Consider the following 7,063-nt stretch of genomic DNA (forward strand, 5'->3'; position numbering starts at 1 on the left):
ATTTGAGAGAGAAAAAGTTGCAGAGAGAGAGAATGGGCACGCCAGGGCATCCAACCACTGCAAACAAACTCCAGATGCATGAGCCCCCTTGTGCATCTGGCTTACGTGGGTACTGGGGAATGGAACTGGGATACTTTGGCTTTGCAGGCAAATGCCTTAACTGCTAAGCCATCTCTCCTGCCCCACACCTTTTTTTAAAAAAATGTTTATTTATTTTCAAACACAGAGAGAAAGACAAAGAGGGAGAGAGGCACAGAGAGTAAGAGAGACAATGAGCACACCATGGCCTTTAGCCACTACAAATGAACTCCAGATGCATGCCCCACTTTACATGGCTTTACATGGGTACTAGGGAACCAAGCCCAGGCCATCAGGCTTCACAAGCTAGCGCTTTAACTATTGAGCCAGCCCTCAAAACCCTTTTCCAATGCCTTACTGACTGCAGAGTAAGGTCTAAGCCCATTATGTTATGATACAGTTCCATCTTCATTTAGTCCCAACTCGACCACTCCAACTTTGCCTCCCACCCCATTCATTGTAGCCTAGTGTCCAAGGAACTGTTCAGAAGACCTCAGTCTTTGCAAATGCTATCCCTACTTCTTAGAATAGCTCCTTCCCTAATCTCTTTTCTCCTAGCAAACTATTACTCATTTCTGAGGCCTGGCTCACCCAGACAGAATTAGTCACCCCCTCTTACAGACTCAGGTAACTCTCCATATGGCATGATTGAGTCAAGATGAGAACCATCTTGAGGATGGACAGTTTTGTCTTCCTCAGGGCTTATGGGCTTTGGTGGTCAAGACGCAGAGCACAGTCCTGTCCCAGACAGGGAAGTACCATGACCAGCAAGCACGCCTACTTCCCCAGGCTCTTGTTAGCCCTAATAAAAAGACTATGGAAAATTCTGGAGTAAAGTGCCCTCCCCTAGTTCACAGGGAAACCTTTGCTGCTGTATAATTCACCCAAGTGCCAAACCAAGTTCCCCGGGCTGTTTATAATTTTCTTGGCATTTATAAATAGGGAGGCCCAAGAAAGGAAAGAGAAGTTTCAAAGAAACTGCACGCCCACCCCCCACATCCTTCCTCCTCTGCTCCCAACTTCTTTCCCAGTAATATTCCCCCAAAACACCAACCAGCACCCCCAAGCATATGGGGACAGGAGCTCAGTCCTTTAATGACTAAAACATGCAAGAAAGAATGTAACATCCTAAGAGCAAGGAGTCTAAAAAGATGGATTAGAACTGGGCCCTGGGCCTGCTTCTGCCACATAGTCTGACTAGCAGCCACTCACAAACTCTCTTGGGTAACAAACTCTCCAGCAAGCTCTCATCCTCTTGCCTAACTCCGAAATGTGTTGGAAAAAGCAAGAATAAGTCTTTGAAAAAAGTCTCAGAGGGCTGGAGAGATGGCTTAGCCGTTAAAGCATTTGCCTGCAAAGCCTGCGGACCCAGGTTCCACTCCCCCAGAACCCACTTAAGCCAGATGTACATGGTGGCACATGTACCTAGAGAACGTTTACAGTGACTTAAAGGTCCTGGGAGACCATTCTTTCTTTCTGTCTCTCTCATAAATAAGTAAATAATAAAATATATTTTTAAATGTTCCAGAGGCCAAACAAAGTTAGAGGCCCCTCCCAGCAGCCACGCCTTCCACACAGGCCACTCCATCCCCAAGATAGCCATGAAGGAGTCTTGCCTATTTTAAAGAGCCTCTGCTCTGGAAAGAATATGAGGATAGAAGAAGGTGGGTTGGTGTCTCGGCAGAGGGGGAGCCACACAACAAGGTCTCCTGCTAGCCAGCACTGCAGCCCTCCCAGGACCCTGCGGGCCCAAGAGCAGCCAGCAAGACCTGGACCCGGGGGAAACGGCTGTAATCAGGCGGGGGGAAGGGTAGACACACCCCCCCCCCCAGAAGCAAAGCCATGGAAGTCCAGGGCTAACGGGGTTCCAATCACTGTCTTCAACTCAGAAAATCCTGCTCCGGATCGAGAAGGGAACACCCTTCTGCAGGGCGGGAGGAGACAGCGAAGTGCAGATGCCAGACTCCTACAGGGAAAAACTTTCTAACAGTCCTGAGCCCAAGAAAGAGGAAGAAGGAAGGTATCACTCAGGACCGAAGGATCCGAGCCACCGCCCTGACCGCACGCCAGGCAGCAGTCACCTGCAGGCCGGGTCAGGTACTCCCACATGCAAGGGTGACCCCAGCCCAGTTCCCCCACCCACAGGGTGGGGTCAAAGTGAGCTCCGGTGTCTGCACCGCCGCGGGGTCTCGGGGTGGACCCCTTCTGCCCAGCTGCACCCCCAAGCCACGCTCCCCGACCCCTGGGAAAGTGAGCGAGGAAACCCTGCTCCAAGCGATGCCTGCGCGCGGGACCTCGGACCAGCGGAGGAAGGACCGGAGGGATTCAGATGGGCCCGCGATCCCCAGATGCCCGAGGCCACCCCCGCCCGCCTCCCTACCGGCTGCTGCGGCTCTGGCGACGGCGGCTGCTGGGTCCAGCTGTGCTCAGCTGGTTCCGGGCGGCGGGCGCGCGCGGGGGAGCCGCCCTCGGGGCGGGGCGCGGGGAGGAGCGCAGCCCGGAGGATGGAGACTGGCTCCAGGCTAGCATTCACCCAGTCTACCGAGAGTCACTTTAGGAAACCTCTCCCAACGCGCCGCCGAAAGACGCCTAGCTCCCCTCCTTGCACCCGGAGGACACGGAGGCCGGGAGCGTGGAGGAGAGATCTGGAGTCTAAGGGGAGGAGACCCCCGGGGGTACTCCCGAGCTGGGCTGAAGCCAAAGAGCTCACGGAGCACACGGCTAATAAGCTGAGGCAGATTCCATCCCTGGAGGGACTTCCAAAGCAAAGTCCTCCAACAGTGAAATGGCTCCCCCGAGAAGAAGAGGGGAGATGGACACGCATCTTTCCCAAAGCCATCCGGACCGTAGGGGCAAGAAATGCCATGTCCTAAGACAAGAACACGAGCCTGGCTTTGGAGTCAGAAGGCCTAGGTTGGAACTCTTGATATTTCCCTGTGGTTCTGGAAGGGCTTAAGAAACCCAAGTCTAGTCCACCCAAAGGGACGTAACTAATTGCCTCTTCATAGAGCAGTGGGGGATGGGGACCCCACGGAGGGAGGAAAGGCACTTAGCACAGCGAGTTTTACCTAAGTAGACATTCTTACTAGTGCGATAGCAGATATTATGTCAGGTAACTGGAAATATCCACACTGGTCAGATAGGTGAGTGCAAGGTCGCTTACAAATGCCGCGTGTGTGTAAGGTTTTACTTATCTCAACCGCACCAGACATCACTGGAAAAGCATCCATTTATAACAAGATCGGCTCCCAGCAGTCTTGTCCCAAACATGGCTTCCCAGACCTCCTGCAGTTGCTCCGCGCTTCCAATTTAGGAGAATTCACATACCAGACAGGGGACTGGCCCAAATGACAAGTGTCCGTTCCCAGCCTGGGCGTTGGCAACAGCCCACGTTTAGAGTAAAGTTTCCTCTGACACAAAGGCAAATGTGCAGGGATCAGTATTGCTAGGTTCCAGGGATCAGAGGAGGAAACAGTGTTTCAGTAGCAGAGAAAGCAAGCACACAGCATTTGCTTCCTGATTTGATTTTTTTTTTTCCTATTGAGAAGCATCCCGGGGCGGGGGGTGGGGGGGCACGGGGACCTGAGGAAATCGCAGCCTGGCTCTTCCTCCCACTTACTTCTCTTTGTGCACCCACAGAGACCACAAGGACAGCTTTTCCAATGCCTCAACCATACTCTGGGCTTCCCCTGTATTACCATTCCATTTCATTTCCACCTCCTTCCCTGGCCTCCCAAGACAGGCATCATTCACTTGTAATGTGCCTTCTTCAGACCAGGCGACAAAGCCATAGAAGGTGTCGTTCAAATGATACTGTGTAGCCTGGCTCTCTCCGCGGGAGTCCTTGGCCCCCATGCTTTTGTTCACACGGCATACTCTACCCCTCCTCCTGTCGAGGGAAAACTACCCAGTTCCACTTTCTACGGAAAATGAAGCACAGTGCTCATTTGAGGGGAAGCTCACAACTTCTCTCTGCAACTGTTTTTTTTTTTTTTTTTCAAAGGCTACCTGTGGCCCACTGTAGGCCAATGAGGCAAAAGGCACCAACACAGGCTGTGTGGCTCTCTGCTCTTTGACTGCAAGCCCAGGCAGACACGTGCCTTGGGATCATCTAACATATCATTTCTAACCCCAGCAATTTCTGTCAGGCAAAGGGAGGGTATCTGTGAATCTGTGTCTCTGTAGAGTTGGATGAAACATTGGAAGAAACATTGAAGAATATCTGGTCCAACCCCTCAGTTTAGAGAAAGGGCAACTGAAGCCAAGAAAAGCAAAGGGACTTGCACCTGTTACTTTACTTTTCATTGCGGGGCTGGAGAGGTGCCTGGGCTCAGACTATCACTAGAAGTGACTTCAACCGAGGAATGAGGATGGGGATGTTAATGACAACGGATACTTGTAAAAGAAAGCCCGGCATGCTCCTGGTGCTCTGCTACAAGTATCAGCGAATACTTCATGCTGATCAGGATGTAGCCGGGTCTGCTCTGTGAAGGTCAACTCTGCCTTAAAGGAGTGCTAGCTGTCCCCTTGGCTTGGTGTCCTGTCATAGTTTTCTGGATTCCTTGGCCCTCAGCATCAGTCAGGCCTATTTGTCCTAGATCCTCACCATCAGATGAATGTTTGGCAGATAGAACTTTCACAGGTTTTTGCCAGAAGACCCCCTCCCTCCCCAGAAAAAGGATGGGAGAGATGAAGGCCACACATAGGCCATGAAGTAGACAACTGGGGGATGCCTGCTCCCTATTCAAGAATACCTCTTCCTACCTATTGGGGCGTCTCTCACTTGAAACCCATGTTCATACTGTATGCTTCCCCTACCTCTTCTCCACACAGGGGACAGCATTAGAAGTGGACACTTGAACCAAGCCGGATTCTCCTAATTTTGGAATTGAAGCTTGGATGTCGTGGCTAACAAGCTAGGCATATGAAGCTGGTGATCTATGAAAGCCCTGGCTACTTGAGGCAGCCATCTTCCTTCACGGAAGGGTCTTCTGTTAAGTTCCAAAACAAGCAGAGGGTGGAGGCTGGCGGACGGGGCCAAAGGGAGCAGGGAGCTTGTGCTTTGCTCAGCCTGGGCCCCTTCGGTGATGGCTGGAGCCAGCTCACATCAGCTCACAAGTAGAGCTGATTAGTAAATCTTCAAGAATGTTTTACAACCATCTGTTAACTGTGACCTTTAATAACAGTTCATGTAAGCTTATAATAAAATAAATTATTACTGTAATAAATTCTCCAAACACAATTTCCTAACTATTTTAGTCTAATTCATTACTATGTAGGATTTTAAGGTTATTTTAGCTATTTCTCATTATGACAGAAATACTATATGTAATTGTATACTATTATCTATCTTTTCCCAATACTGTACTTGGTGAAATCATGCTAGCAGCCTGAAATCAGCCAAAGTGAAAATGTTTACACCACAGAAATCAGCAAAAGCCTTAAGTCAGGGCCTCCAACCTCCCTGCCCCTGAGAACAAGCCGCTAACATTTACCAGCACACCACTGGTCCATCCCCGCCCCCATCCTGCCTGCTCTCTGTAATCACTGTCTGCTTATGCGCATCACCCATTAGACTGGGAACTCAATGCAAGGGAAGTGTGCGTGCCTCATTTTCTGATATAACACAGGTCAGTGTCTGCTGCAGAGTGAATGCTTAGCAACTTCTTGATGAGTTAATTAATTAGTGAGTGAGATGAGTTTGGTCAGACACAAGGAGTCTGAACACATTAGGAAGAATCTGCAAGAGCTGCCGTCGCAGAGGTTGTTTTTAATGCCCTCAACAGAAATGTGTTGATACCATTGTTTCTTCTGTATTACTTTGCTGTTTTGGTTTAGTTTGATTTGGGTGTCAGGGACTGAACCCAGGGTCCTTCCCACATGCGACGCACCCACTCCACTGAGCTACATCCCCAACCCTACCCATTGTTTTCCCGTGAACTTAAACCTATGAGTTCCTCGTGCCCACTGTCAACTCAGTCCTGTGACCCACCGATTTCTACACCCTGGATTACTAGTGGGCATGAGTCTATAAGTATGGTCCATCAGTGCCAAGAGATGCACAGCACGATGTCACCGTCACAGCAAGGGTCACCGATTCTGTGACACAGCAAAGCACTTCCTAGCCCTCCAGCCTCCCAGGGCAGATTTTCAAGGAAAGACCCAAAGAACAAGACGTCTTTTCTTATTCTGCCAGGCCTGACCCTGATCCCGCCCCTCCCCCCTGCTGTACACAGTGGTGGTGTGACAGTGACTCTCATAATAACTAAGCGCGTAATTGTAACTGCCACATTCTAAACACTTACTATTTGCTGCCGCTTTATCATTTTCATTAAATCTTGTCACCTTCAGTATCTGAATTCCATAAGCAGAGTTAGAAAGGGTTAAGTCACCTACTCAAGCTAGAAAAGCCATAGAACGGGATTTGAACCCAGGTCTTTCTCCAAGACACAGATGCTTCCTACAATCAAAATGAAAGAAAGCTGAGGGCTGGAGAGATGGCTCAGCAGTTAAGGTACTTGCCTGTGAAGCCTAAGGACCCAAGTTTGATTCCCCAGTACCCACGTAAAGGCAGATGCACAAGGTGGTGCATGCACCTGCAGTTTGTTTGCAATGGCTGGAGGCCCTGGTATGTCCATCCTCTCTCTCTCTCATAAATAAATAAATAAACAAATAAATAAATAAATAAGCTGGGGGCAAAGTAAGGTTCTTCTATGACTCCTATTCAGAATCAAGAATCAGTTCATGGGCTTCTGCGTGAGAATGAAAATAGTAGCAGAGGCCAGTAAGTTAAAAAGGAGACATAAAGGGAAGAGAAAGGAAGAGGGGAGGATACTTAATAGGTTGATATTGTATATATGTAAGTACAATGATTGTAATGGGGAGGTAATATGATGGAGAATGGAATTTCAAATGGGAAAGTGTGGGGGTGGGGAGGGAGGGAATTACCATGGGATATATTTTATAATCATGGAAAATGTTAATA

The 7,063-nt window shown here is 49.5% G+C and overlaps 1 protein-coding gene across 1 annotated transcript in view; it reads right to left on the minus strand.

Moving 5' to 3' along the window:
- The window catches only part of Gsn (gelsolin), a 64,982-nt gene extending 62,465 nt beyond the window's left edge, over positions 1-2,517 (minus strand). The window contains exon 1 of the mRNA XM_045146687.1: positions 2,459-2,517. The gene's annotated coding sequence lies outside the window, so the exon portion shown is untranslated. The remainder of the gene's footprint in view (positions 1-2,458) is intronic.
- Between the last annotated feature and the right edge of the window lie 4,546 nt (positions 2,518-7,063).

Source organism: Jaculus jaculus, chromosome 1 (genome assembly GCF_020740685.1).
Source record: "Jaculus jaculus isolate mJacJac1 chromosome 1, mJacJac1.mat.Y.cur, whole genome shotgun sequence".
NCBI lineage: Eukaryota > Metazoa > Chordata > Mammalia > Rodentia > Dipodidae > Jaculus > Jaculus jaculus.